Genomic DNA, 14,432 nt, shown 5'->3' with positions numbered 1-14,432 from the left:
GTATCTGCTGGATGAGCACCAGTTCTGCTCCAAGAAACTTCCAACTTCCAATGTAATATAGTACAGATTGAGTATCCCTTATCTGAAGGGCTTGGCACCAGTATTTTTCCTACTTTGGAATACTTGTATTTGCACAAACTGATGCTGGAGAGAGACAAGGTCTGTGCAATGACAAGAATCCAATCATAGCAATTGGCACGAATCCACATCTGCCATTTCATAAATTCTCGTGTCTCCCTCCAGCCTCACAAATACAGTACTTGGAACATTTTGCAATTCCAGATAAGGGATACTTAACCTGGAGTTACTATGTTAGACTTTAATTGTAAAGGCTAGGTTTAGATTTCCACTCAGCCACTAATCTTGCTGGATGACACTGAGCTATCTAGTCCAATCTGTTTCACAAGGTTCATGTGAGGATAAAAGTAAGAACTGCCTTTGCTGCCTTGAACTCCTTGGATTAAAAAAATTCATAGGCTTCTATATTCAGCATAATCGAGCAAGAAGAAATAGTAGAAATGGTGGGTGCATGAAGGAGAGGTTGGCTATCAAATCTCTCTGTTAAATTTAAGCTAGAAGCTTAATCATTTTTATTTTAAAACTGAGTCTTATCTATCTATGCCTGGGGTTTTGCTTGAAAGTAAAGGTATTTGTCAACTATGGAAGCTGGCTTTTGAATGTTAAGTGTGACTCAGTATACATGTTTTAAATCTGATTAGTTAATGTAGTGCCTGTGCATTATATATATATGGAATGGCATTGATCTCCAGATTTAATTGAGTGCAGTCCAAACCAGATATTTAATTAAAATTGTAAAGGGGGTGAGGAGTCAGGAATCACAGTTTGAATCACTTCTGTATCCATATGTAAATGTCTCTTTCTTGTCAGTGGCTACAATAGGAATGTATGTTGAATATCATGGTTAAGAATCAAGAATTTCAGCCCCTATTTAAGTTTCTAGTCTTCATAAGCAAAATCCTTAATGCATATTGAAACTGTGTATTACAGAAATGAGAACCAAACCAGAAAGTAGGTTTGCTGATGAAAGTGGAGAAATAGTTACTTCACACACACCCCTCCACCTTCACTAGACCTTGTCTCCAAAAGGAGATAATCCTTATTTGGTAGCTTGTAACTGAAAATTATAAGGAAGCATTATAAAAAGTAAATAACTCCTAATAAACTAATGGTAATGTCCTATTAGGAAGGACTTTGCAGAACTGACCTAAAGTAAACAACTGAATCATGCTGTTTCACTGCCATTTTTTTTAAACAACCCAGATTGCATGTGCAGGAATTAATAAGAAAATGCCATGGCTGCCATCCTTGCTATATGTATTTAGGAAAATAAGTTGTCACCCATTTATCCTGTTTTGTAATGCTTTTGCTATTGGTAAATGAGATGACTCATCAATAATCTTGACTTTAAACATTTATTTATGTATTTGGTCCTTAAGCAGTTAGGCTGATGACAGAACACCATTAAACTATCATTTAAATTGGGGAGTAAAGAAATGAGGTTCCAAGGAAGTTGCCTGTTACTCTCATGCAATCGCTCAACCAAGTTGACTGGTGCATACCAGTGGTTTGCTATAATGATGAAGAAGTGGGTCCTGAAAATCACAGCATAGGAAAGACGACATTGATTTCAGCAACCTATATGTAAAACACAAAAATCCACAAATCATTTAATGCCCACGGGACACAAAAGGCTCTTCCCACCCTTGTCATCGAACTGACACCTTGCTTGCAAGATTACATTTAGTACATCAGCTCTACTGTTGGTACTGTGAGGCAGAAGGCACTGCCTAATAATACAGAAAGTAAAGTGTTGGAAGCCTTGGGATTCGTTAGCTGATGAGAATCTCTCTGGTTTCTCTCCAGCCCCCTGAAATCAGTGGGATGTCATGGGCCTTAGATCCAGGTGACCATTTGCTTGCAGATCTCATGGTGAATCCAGTCTTCCATTATTTGGGGTATTTTGGTCAGATGATACTTTGAGTCCCAATTTAAGGGTGGCTTCAGCATGTGCTTTCAGACATTCTTCTAGAAAGTAACTTTCCAAGATGGTGGATTTTAATGAAGGATATAGTCATTTGCATGTCATCCTTCCCCCACAAAGAAATTGGAAGTGAACAGTGGAATCTCAAAATCAACCCCTTCCCTTTCACACTGCACCATTATAGTGCTATGATTCCGCCTTAACTGCCATGGCTGCATCCTATGAGATCCAGGGATTTACAGATTAGGGAGAAGCATTTAGAATTCTCTGCCAGGGCACTCCAGTACCTCTTCAAATTAGAAACCCCAGGATTCCTATAGGATGGATCCATGGCAGTTAAAGTGGAATAATAGCACTATAATGGTGCAGTGTGAATGGCCCCACGGTGTCAAAGGCTTTAAGCAGGTTGCACCAAGGATGCCAAACCAGGCTTCTTCTCTGTTAAATATCTTAAAAGTATAAGCAACCTGTTCCAATATATCTATACTAGGTAGAACTATGAGCTTTGTTAGGCCATATCAGAAGATCCGCATGCTGAATCCTTCACTGATTAATGCTGCAGATCAATTTTTAATCCATGAGAACAAAAACTCCCCTGGAATATGAGGAGAAGTTGAGATTTACAGATGTGTGTTACCAGGCTGTTGGTGTTCAAAAGGTACTACTGAGGTGGAGACTGACAAGAGAAAAGATGGCCCTTCAATCATAACCATTTGGACAGAAAAGCTGCTTTACCAAGTAAGACCATTTTAGCTCAGCATTGTCCCCACTGGCTGGCAGGTGTTCTCCTGCCTTTCAGACTGGTGAAGCCAGGGAGCAAATCTGGATCCATGTGCATGAAGAGCAAATACTGCACTAAGCTATTGGGGAAGAGGCATCAATCTTGATGCAGTTAATTGAGTAATAAGGAAATGATTCATCAAGAAGAAGAAAAGGTAATTATCGCCTGTATCGTAGGTTACTACCACACTGCAGAAGTAATGTAGTTTGTCACCCTTTTAACTGCCATGGCTCAGTGTGATGGAATTCCTCGATCTGTAGTTTTGTGAGCTATTTAGCCTTTCCTGTCAGAGATCTGGTGCTTCGCCAAACTACAAATCTCACAATTCCATTGCATGGAGCCAGGGAAAGTTAAAGTGGTGTTAAACTGCAGTTTATTTCTGCAATGTAGCAGCAGCATCTGTCTATAGATGCACTGCTGCTCTAGTCCAAACTGCACCCTCTGCAAGTTGAGCATGAAGTTGGAAGAATCTTAACCCATGCATTTGGACCTCTCCTAAAAACAACAACACTGTTTTGGGGAGAGGGGAAATTCCCCTGGGGGCTGAAACATCATACTGACCAGCTGCTGTAGGTTGCCTGACTGTTGCAGGAAGGAGATGGAAAAGTGAGCAATTGCCTCCTTTGTATGGCGGAGGTAAGCCCCCCCCCCCTCAGCATTGTAAAGGAAGGGCAAGATCCATAGGTGCCCCAAGACACTTCATCACCTGGAGCAGGGCACCCAAGGGTGCTCTCAGGGATCCAAATCATAGTACTCCAAGCTGACCAGGGTATTAACACCTGAGGCAGAAAATCCCTCCAGTACCCTTCCCCATCCCTGGGGCTTAAAACACAAGATCAGCAAATATACAACAACTCAGAAGTTGCTCTTTTTGGATGAGGATCCACTGCCTTTTTCTCATCTCAAGTCAGCACCAGGCTTCAGGAAAGTTATATACAATTTTGGATCCATATGTTAAATACATAAAAGTCTGGGTATAGAGATCTCACAGCACCTTTGAGACTAACTGAAAGAAAGAAGTTGGCAGCATGAGCTCATGCTGCCAACTTCTTCTAAAGACTAACACAGCTATATCTTTGAATTCTAATAAAAATCTGGGGCCATTGTGTGACAACTTTCACCAACCCAATGGTTGGGCAGCCACTTGCAAATAAAACAGTCAATGGTCTTCTTATTGGGTGGGAGGTATCTTCATTTTCTGATGTGACTCTTGGCACTTTCTAAGTCTTCTGCCCAGCTGACAAGCTCATTTTATTTTCCTGGTCTCCTAAGCCACTCATGGAGCCCTGACAGCTAAAGCGATATCCACCTGCTGTAAGCAGATTAAGTGCAGATTCTTTAAAATTACATGTAGAAGTCCCCTATGGGTCTTATTTACAGCGGGTACATACCGCTTTATCTGGCAAGGCTATTCTTCCTTTAATGGTTGCCAACACACACACACGCGCGCACACACACACACCCTCCTCCGTATTTGCAGCTTTGATATTTGTGGATTTGATTATTCACTAATTTGATTAATATGTTCTCTCTAGTAATATCTAGGTCCTCCAGTGCGACTCTGTGATGAACTTTAACTAAAAGTTGCACTGAAAGACCTAAAGATCCCTAGAGAGAATATTCTACTAGGTATTTGTAGCTCCTCCAGTGGAGTTCTATGGTCAGTGTCTGTCGGGCGCTGAGCACAAAGTTGCACTGGAGGACCTAGAGGTTACGAGAGTGGTGTTCTCTCAGGTTAAAATATGGTGTTTTTGTTATTTGTGGTTTTTCCATATTCACAGGGGTCTTGTGCCCCTAACCCTAGCAACTATGGAGGGACAAATATGTGTGTGTGTGTGAGTGTGAGAGAGAGAGAAAGAGAGAAAATTTAGTAGGTGTTGCTTCTTCATCCCTTTTCACATAGTAATTTCAATAAAAAGGAGCCCTGTCTTCTATTTCATCTCACAACTACACTTCTGAATGAAGGATGGCCTGCTACCTTGGAACAGGCAGAAAACAGACCAAATGGAAAGCAAATGCTTGGGCAAATCCCACCAGTTCAATGGGTCTACTTTAGTTGAGGCTACCTACAATATCATCCCAAATCCATAAAACAGGGACACCTTTATTGGCCCAACCAAACAGCACCCAAGGTGTCAGTGAGCTTGAAGTCGCCTAGTGAGCTTTGTGGCTGAGTAGGGAACATGACCAAGATATCTCTTGAGTCTCAGTCCAACACCATAACCACTACAACACACACTCTGACCATCAGTGGTTTGGATTCTATCCAAGAACCTAGGAATCCATGAGATATCATCAGCCTCTCATCATAACATCAGCCAATGACCTCCATTGGCACCACCTTTCTGTGGCAGTGAGATCCTGCACTCCTGTGAGGCAAGAGGTTGTGTTGATGGTATTGCTACTTCCCAAGTCAGGCAGAATTTTTGCTACATTTTTGCCAGGCTAAATGTGCCCAATAAATAGGAGGCAGAAACCAAAACAAATCCCAAACAGAACTGATCATCACACAGGTCAACAAGGACCACGCCAGATGCAGGGGTTACTGAACAGCAGAAGAAATATAGGCTGTAGACCTCGTTATTTTTTCTCCCCTAGGCAACCAGCATAAGATACTATGAAGCTACTGGAAGGCCAACCACAATGAAAGAAATGAATAGAAGCAGATGACATAATAATAATAATAATAATAATAATAATAATAATAATAATAATAATAATAATTAGCTGACCTTTTCACCATCAAGAACCCAGTTAACACCGGCTGTTGTTATGCCTTAGGGTTGCCCTATGTCCAAATGACTTGAAGGTATACAACAACAAATTTCAACGTTGGCAGCAACTGATTTTATTCAAAAGACCAGCGTCTACGTGTGTGTCAATGTGTGCCCGCTTCTATTCATAAATAATAACAATAATTATTATTATTATTATTTGTATCCTACCTCTCTCTGTATTGGATCAAAATACAAATATTGGTGGGACTGCTAGTTGCACACACTCGTGAAGACAGATCTGACCCACATGTATGGAGTGAGAAGTCCCACCATTGATCTCAAAGGGTTCAGGATCTAGCCATAAGAGATTTCCAGGGTGGGTCACATTCATTTGCCTTGACCCAAAAACCTCCTTGTTCAGAAATGGCATAAAAAGGCAATCTTTACATAAAGTCCTATTGAATCTGATGGTCCTTTCTCTCAAGTAAGAGGGGAAACCCTTTGCTACTCAAAGTGGTGGTCCACCAACTGGAGGTTCTCAGAAGCTTTCCAGGAAGAAACAGTAGTAGCCAGTAAGTGGGGTAGCATTGCCTGATATATGAGAAAGAAGATAGTCGGGAGTAAGGATCTAAAGACTTAAAGACACCAGGCTTTAAGTGGAAATCTTGTTTTCCCAGGAGTTTGAGGTCGGAAGCCAAGGGCAGGAGGCCTGTTGAAATATTTGGAAGAAGCCTCTTGACTGCCTCAAAAGTCCATCTTCTCTTGAATAAAGAGGAATAAAGAAAAAAGCTAAAAAACACTCCTATCTTCTCTTAGTGCTCCAAAATAATCCAGTTTGATACCACTTTAACTGCCCTGGCTCAGTGCTAGGGAATTCTGGGAGCTGTAGTTTTCTGAGAGATTTAGCCTTCTCTGTCAGAGAGAGCTCCAGGGCCACAATTAACTATAATACTCATGATTCCCTAGCATTGAGCCAGGGCAGTTAAAGCTGTCTCAAACTGGATTATTAATGCAGTGTGGATTGTCCCTGCCCCTAAAAACTGGAATTCCCATCCCTGGAAGGCCCATATATCTCCTTCCTTAGGACTGAGGAAGCAAAGACTTTATTCTGATAAGCTTTTAAGAGCTAAAGAAATGGGATTTTAAGAAAAAGTTGTACTATTTTTCGCTGAATTCTGTTTAAACTGCTCTTAATCCTTTTTTTAGTGTAGGTTTTAAACTGGTTTCATATTGTGAACAGCTGACTTCTATTTTTTTAATGTTGATCTTTGTATGCCCTTAGGTAGATTGCACTTGTTTTAGATTGTAAGCCGCCTTGATTAAAAAAAAATTGGGGGGGGGGGGGGAGAGAAGGCGACCGTAAATAAAGTGGCCATGGAAGCCATGTAACTGGGTGGCTTTGGGCAAGTCACACTCTCTCAGCCTCAGGGGGAAAAGGCAATGGCAAACCTCCTCTGAAAACCCTGGAATAGGGTCCCCATAATTCGGAAACGGCTTGAAGACACACAACACAGCAACAACAAATCAAGTGAATAATCACGATGATAATGAAGTGACTAGTTTGGAAATCCCGATGTAACGGCCTTCACTTGGGCTGCATCCACACTGGAGAACTAATCCGGTTTGGCTCCGCTTGAACCGCCCTAGCTCAATGCTCTGGAATCCCGGGAAGTGTAGTTTGTGGTGGCACTCCCCAAACTTTGGGTTTTACCCTCGGCTACCCCAGGGTCAACTGGGGAGCCTGTCTTCTCTCTTTTCGGGGTGTCTTGTGCCAAGGTTTTTGTCAAGGGACCAGCCTGGCCTAACACACTGCAGACATGAGACCGCTTGAACTGCCCTGGCTCAATGCGAGGGGAGTCTGGCAACAGTAGTTTTGTCAGGCATCTAGCCTTCTCTGTCTTTGGGTGCCACAACAAACTACAACTCCCAGGGTCCTCTAGCAATGATCCAGGGCAGTTCAAGCAGTCTCCAACTGGATGATTTTTTTAGCAGGGTGTTTTAGATCATGGAGTCTGAAGCCCAAAACTAAAAAGGCTGCCAGAATGGCTTTTCAGCCAATATCACACTGCACAGTTAAAATGCTCTTATTCTACTTTAACTACTATGTGGCTGTGGAATTCTGGGATTTGTAGTTTAGCGAGCCCTCAGGACTCTCTTGGCTGAGGATTCTAAGTCCCTTTCCCTAAAGGGCAAATCCCAGGATGGCAGTAAAAGTGGAATAATGGAGCTATAGTATTTAACGGTGTGAGAATCTCTTGGAGGGCACAAATCTGGAGAGGAGGAATGGGTCTTTCTTTGCTATTCCTTGGAAGCAAACCTTGGGCACCCCTTAGGTTTTGGGACGACAATTCTCATCATTCACCGCCAGCGAGCTGGGTATTGTAGTCCTCCCTGCAAAAAAGCAACCTCTCTTCCTTGGAGCCTTTGCTCTAAAGGCATTTCCCTCTGTTCTTTCTTGACGGTTGTATCAAGAGAAGATGCAGAGGTTTCCTATAAGAAGACAAAATATTGTTTCAAATCTCTCTTTCCTTCTTTTCCCCAGGTTGTTTGGTCAAAGCGACCTCTCAGATCCTTACAGAAAAAGAAACCGCAAAAGCCTTTGAAATCTCTTTCGTCTCTCTTTTGTGCCCTTTTTTTTCTTTCCTTCTTTTTTCTGGGGAAGGATGGAAGGAAAATAGCACAGCAAGGAAAAGTAGGGAGAGAAACTCTAAGGAAAACGGGCCTCTCTCTTCTACATAAGAGACTGCAGAAGGTTTTGGAAGAAACTCCCTTTGGAGTTTTAATTGCACATTTTTAATTGTTGTGTTTTAAATCTATCGTTAGCCGCCTTGGGTCCCACTTTGGGAGAAAGGCGGGATAAAAAATAAATTAAAATAAATAAATAATAAATAAAGAGGACTTTTTACATTTATTTATTTTATTTTTTCCGTGGAAAAAGGAATCGCTTCGGAATAAGCCACTTCGGGATGTCAGGAGCCGCTCCGATTTTGTGTTTTTTAACACAAGTCTTTAACACAAGTCTGGCCCTATTGCTGAGAAGCTCGCCTTGAGCCCTAACAAAAAAAAGAGAACTTGGGGAAGTTTCTTTTTGGGGACTACAACTCCCAAAATTACCCAGCCGGCCAAGCAAAGGCAAAAAAAATCCCTTCTTCGGAATAAAGTTTGCCAAGAAAATCCTGGTTCGGTCATTGAAACCCATGGAGTGACTTTGAAGAAGTCACACTCTCTCAGCCTCAGTGGATGGCTGCTCTGAAGAAACTTGCCAAGAAAACCTAGCCATAGGGTTACCAGAGGTCGGAAAAGACTTGAAGGCTCACACAACAACAACAAGGGCCGACATTAGTCGGAAAGGACCTGAAGACACACTACTACTACTACTACTACTACTACTGCGACAACTACACGAACTAAAATGCTCCCGCAGCTACACCCCAGTCCTGAGTATGAGCTGGATTTTTCCTCCTTGGAGAAGGGATGGGACACGGGGAGATAGAGTATAGGATAATTCTTGATTGATCGTTTTTAACTTTACGGATCAATTTTTAAAAAATAAAAAATTAAAATTTATTGATCGATTTGATCGATTTTATTTTTATCCGACCTTTCCCTCACAGCGCAGGTTAAAACAAAGTGCCGTAAAAACAGTGATTCTAATGAAAAGATTACCTCTGCTGTCCCTTGTAAATCCATGGTGGGGAAAACATCTACCTTCCAAAACACACCACAGAAATAATCCAGTTTGAGACCGCTTTAACTGCCCTATCTCGATGCTAGAGAATTCTGGGAACTGTCGTTTTTGTTAGACATTTAGCCTCCTCTGTCAGAGAGCTCTGGTGCCACAATAAACTACAATTCCCAGGATTCCCTAACCCTGAGCCAGGGCAGTTAAAGCAGTCTCAAATTGGATTATTAATGCAGTGTGTTTGGGGCCATATATGATGCAATATGCAAGAGGTTTGAATTCCAGTCCAGGGGACTCAGTCAGGCTACGTATTGCATAATTTGGGCTATGCAACATGCCCTAAATCTTTGGAGATATCGCTCTGGGTTTCTACTGTTAGTCCCATCTAGAATCAATGGAATTTTACCTATGCAACCATTCAACCATTTATTCAGGGGGTCTATTCCAGTAAGGAGGACCATTTGGATTTAGACCAGGTTAGTGAAGCCCACCAACAATCCTAGCTACCAAAGTCAATGTTGAAGAGTGCTGGGAGGTGCAGTCCAGCAACATCTGGAAACCCATTTGAACAATGTTGGGGAACTTCCATAAAGATAAAGCTTGTCCTATGGAGAGCATATGGACTGGAGAGAAGGAACTTGGAAATGCCTCCCTGCCGCAGCGTAAGGTTTACCTGGGAGTAGGCCTCATTGACTAAAATCAATTTACAGTACTTCTCTGTCAATTTACTTACTGGATAAAATTTCTGCTGCCATTTTGTGCTCACTTGGCAGAAGGTAAGTGCCACTGAATATGGAGTAGATTTGTTGCTCTGACCTGAAGATGACAACAACAAATCCTTGGCCTATCCCAAGATTTCACTTCAGCAATGCCTTTTTTAAAAGGTGGCTAAGCAAACAGCCTAAATGCCTTGAAGGAACCAGATCTTTTCTGATCCAAGAAGTTAAGCACGGTCAGGTCTGGTTAATACACGGATGGGATTCCATCAAGGAATACTAGATACTAAGAGGTGGGGGAGGGAGAAGGAGATGTAGAGTAGAAGGTTAAAGGATGGATGAGAAGAGGGATAGGGAAGGTAAGAGAAGGATAAAAGACTGGGAGGTGGGGAGAAAAGGAAGGATAAGCCTGAGAACACAAAGATGTGACAAGGCACATAAGATAAAAGAACTAAGAAGAAATAGAATAGGTATCAGAGGTATATATTAGAAAAAGACCCTATATATTTTCATTGAAACGTGTATTCTATGCAACAAACAACCTGTATAGTATTAGTTGGCATATCTCATTAGTAAATAATGAAAGTTTAGCATTGTGGTCATGCTCAGTAGGAGGCAATGTACAGTTTGATGTATTTGTTGGAAAGATAGTCACACATGCATGCGATTAATACAGAAGGAGGAGGAAGAGGAGGAAGAGGAAGAGGAGAAATACTAGACAATATAGGCTATATTTCAGATAATTGCAATAGCAAATCGCCTCTGAGGATTCCTTGCCTATGAAGGCCCTACAAAACTCATGGGATGGAAATTCATGGGGGTCATTCTAAGTCAACAGGTAACTTGGAAGCACATACACACAAACATGTCCCATTGAATCTCAGTGTCTTGTAGATCAGATCCTAGAAACTTAGGAATGGAGGAATGGGGAGGACAGTTCATCATGCCTTTTTGCCCATGACTTTATGGGGGAATCTGGTGGAGAAGGCTGTTCTTGGGAGCAGAATGTGGACTGAGAGCTCCAGTCAGAGGCACCCTTTCCTGGAAGTAAGTCCCATATAAACTGGTTGGGCTCATTCTGAATAAATAGTCCTGAGTAGATGGACCTGTGGGGCTGATTCAAGGAGGTGTTTGTTGGAGCAGAGCATCGATGTTTGTGTCTATAGAACTGGGAGTTAGGGGTGCTTTCCTCATAGCTGAATTTATTATCTCAATGGTCACTTGGTCAGTGGGGCTGTGAAGAGGTCGCTTCCTATCTCCTCCCTTTCTCTGCTGCAGGTTAAGACTTTCACAATCTTTGCTCTGGGTCTCCTCCTCCTCCTCCTCCTCCTTCCTGCCTTGATCTTCCTTCCAATATGGCTGTCTCTCTAAGGATGTTTCTTCTTATTATTTGCATCTATACGGGTCAAGCTATAGGGATCCCTCTGCCATAGTATAGTTTTCTCCGCTGATTGCTTACCTTCCTAGATCCTAGATGAATTCTCTCTAACAATGAAATTAATGTTATTTTTACTTTACTAACATCTCCTCTTTGTTTACCAGAAGCTCAGATATATATATATATGTCTGCCCATTCGTTTTCTAAGAGATATAGGTAGGCCAGCTATAGCGAACTATAAACCATCATCATCATCATCATCATCATCATAATCATCATCATCATATCAGTTTCTTAGGCTGCATCCACACTGCAGAAATAATCCAGGTTGATACCACTTTGCACAACTGGCCCCCAGGTAAATTTCCATAGCCTTCCTTTTTTTCATCACAACTACACAAGTTGTTTCTACACAACTGAAGGAGCCCCCAGGTGGATTTCCAGAGCCTTTCTTTTCAGAGGCTACAGCCACACTGCAGAAACAATCCAGTTTAAAACCGCTTTAACTGCCCTGGCTCAATGGTATGGAATTGTAGTTCGTTGTGGCCCCAGAGCTCCCTTAACCTTAAGTAGGAAATAGAAGGAGAGTGGAAGGGGCCCCTCTTTTCAGCTCCGCTCTGGGGCCACAACAAACTACAATTCCCAGAATCCCATAGCATTGAGTCAGAGCAATTAAACTGGTGTCAAACCGGATTATTTCTGTGGTGCGGGCGCGGCGCAAGTCGGTGGTTTTTTTTAATTTCCGAAGGATACCGATCCTTACAGATTAATGCAAAATAAAACCCTGACTTTGGAACCGGTGTTATATTGTGTGTGTGTGTGTTTTATTTTAATTTTATTTAATTTAGGATTTAGCTCTGTGAGTGGGATCCCAGATAATAATTTTTAAAGCAAAGCCAACCGCACAACTAAGGCGCCTTCCAAGGAATTATTTTCGCTGGCACTCCTTTCCCCTTCATTTCCACTTCGGCTTTTTTCGGGTGTCACTCTGAAACACTAAAAAAATGTGAAGGGATGCCAAATTCAAGGACTTGGAAGCAAGCTCTCAAATAAAACTATTTAGGAGCAGATCGTCCCAGGAATTTGCTTTAAAAAAAAAGTCTTCTTATAGATGGGCTCGACTGCTTTCTGGACGAGTGTGTGTGTTTGTGTGTGATCCATCTCCTTTTCGCCTTCTCCACCCAAGTGTCAAACATCTTATTTTCCCCCCGGAGTAGTTTAGGAGGCGAATATTGTCGCAATCGGACAGCTGGCTATAAAGGAGATGGATCCGACTTGGACTTGCTACCTGTTTTCACCGCTTTCCCAAAATATAGGCATATTTAATGCCGACTATAAAATGTAATATCCTAAACCTGAGAGTCTTAGGAAGGGTCCCTTTCTCATAATGCAACACCTTTCCTCAGAGCTGCATCCCATTGAGTTCAATGGCACCCAGCTCCTATGAAAATCTTTATCGGTCTGTTTCCTTAAAATTCTCTTGTCTGTATAATCTCCGATGTTTCCTTCTCTTCTTGCGGCTTTTACACATTCACCGCAGGAGATCCCATACATACACATAATAATAATAATAATAATAATAATAATAATAATAATAATAATAATAATAATAATAATCGCCCTTATGTCTCAAGGATGCGCCTTCATTCCTTTATGCCCACCTCCCTCGTTTAACATTCAAAGAGGGTTTCTTTGAAAAAATGAAAATGAAAATGAAAATAAATCCATCGGGATTTGAAGAAGGCATTTTGAAGGGTAGAGGTCCAAAACACACTGCAGAAATAATCCAGTTTGAGACCGCTTTAACTGCTCAGTGTTAGGGAATGCCAGGAATTGTAGTTTATTTTGGCACCAGAGCACTCTCTGACAGACAAGGCTAAATGTCTCACAAAAGGACAGTTCCGAAAATTTCCTCGCATTGAGGCAGGGCAGTTTAAAACGGTCCCAAACTGGATTATTTCTGCGGTTTTGGACCTCAGAAACCACCTGGATTTGGAGACAGCTCCCCGCACACAAAACATCAGGCTCTGCTGACACTTTGCCTTGGATTTTAGACCATTCCCTCCAGGTCGATAACAAATGGGATCTGTTTTGCTCAGCATCTTTTTTCGCCCGCCTCCGTCGAAAAACAAACATGTTTAAAACAGCCCATATATATATATATATATATATATATATATATATATGCATGCCCTGGTTCTCCTCAGTCCTTAGCTAGTGGGTCAAAGGCAGGGTTGGTCATGAAACCCACTGAGTGACTTTGGGGGAAGTCACACTCTCTCAGCCTCTCAGACATCCTCCTCTGAACAAATCTTGTCAAGAAAAGCCCATGATAAGACGGCCTTAAGTCAGAAATGACTTGAAGACACACAGTAACAACAAAAACAACAACAACAACAACAACAACAACAACAACAGGGAGAGAAAAGTCCATGCAAAGGACCAGGAAAGGCGGTGGGGCATCTGCAAACCCTGAAGGAATTTCCCACCCAACTCTCTCAAAGTGTGTAAATTAAGAAATATTAAGTTGGAATTTAATATTCCATGGAAGAGGAGAGAGAGAAAGAGAAAGGAAAGAGGCAGGCAATCGAGGAGGTGGAGTCTTATTGGGCAGAGTGACCAGGCGTCCTCCTTCTCCAGGACATGCCCTCCTCCATCTCAGCTTCCTGTCCAGGAGGCATTCCACAGTGCCCTCCATTTGGCGCAGGACTAAGAAACACGGGTTGATATTTATGGGAGTGTTTCTAGCTTCCCTTTGGAAACGTCCTCCATTTTCATGAATGTCCTACATTTCTCGTCCTCCTTTGCGGTGAGGACATCGGGTCACCTTGGAAAGGGGGCTGATCCCCAAATAGCGTCGCGTCACTCTGATCTTGCTCTAGTAAAACAAAATAAACTTTTGGGAATAGTTATCATATTTATTGGTCTGTTTATTGGAGCCCTTTTCCTAGAAAAGAGCTGTAGGTTTCTCTTGCCAAAAATATACAAGAGTTAAAAATGGTGTTTGTTTTAAATCCAGGTGCTAGGCCAACCAGAGTAGATACACTGAATCAATGGGACATATCTATCTATCTATCTATCTATCTATCTATCTATCTATCTATCTCACAGGGCTTTTCAGATATAATCCGGTTTGGGTCCCCTCCCAAAGGCTCT

Source organism: Sceloporus occidentalis, unplaced genomic scaffold (assembly GCF_023333645.1).
Source record: "Sceloporus occidentalis isolate IW3139 unplaced genomic scaffold, rSceOcc1.0.p SCAF_5, whole genome shotgun sequence".
NCBI classification, from domain to species: Eukaryota; Metazoa; Chordata; class Lepidosauria; order Squamata; family Phrynosomatidae; genus Sceloporus; species Sceloporus occidentalis.
This window is presented reverse-complemented; position numbering follows the sequence as displayed.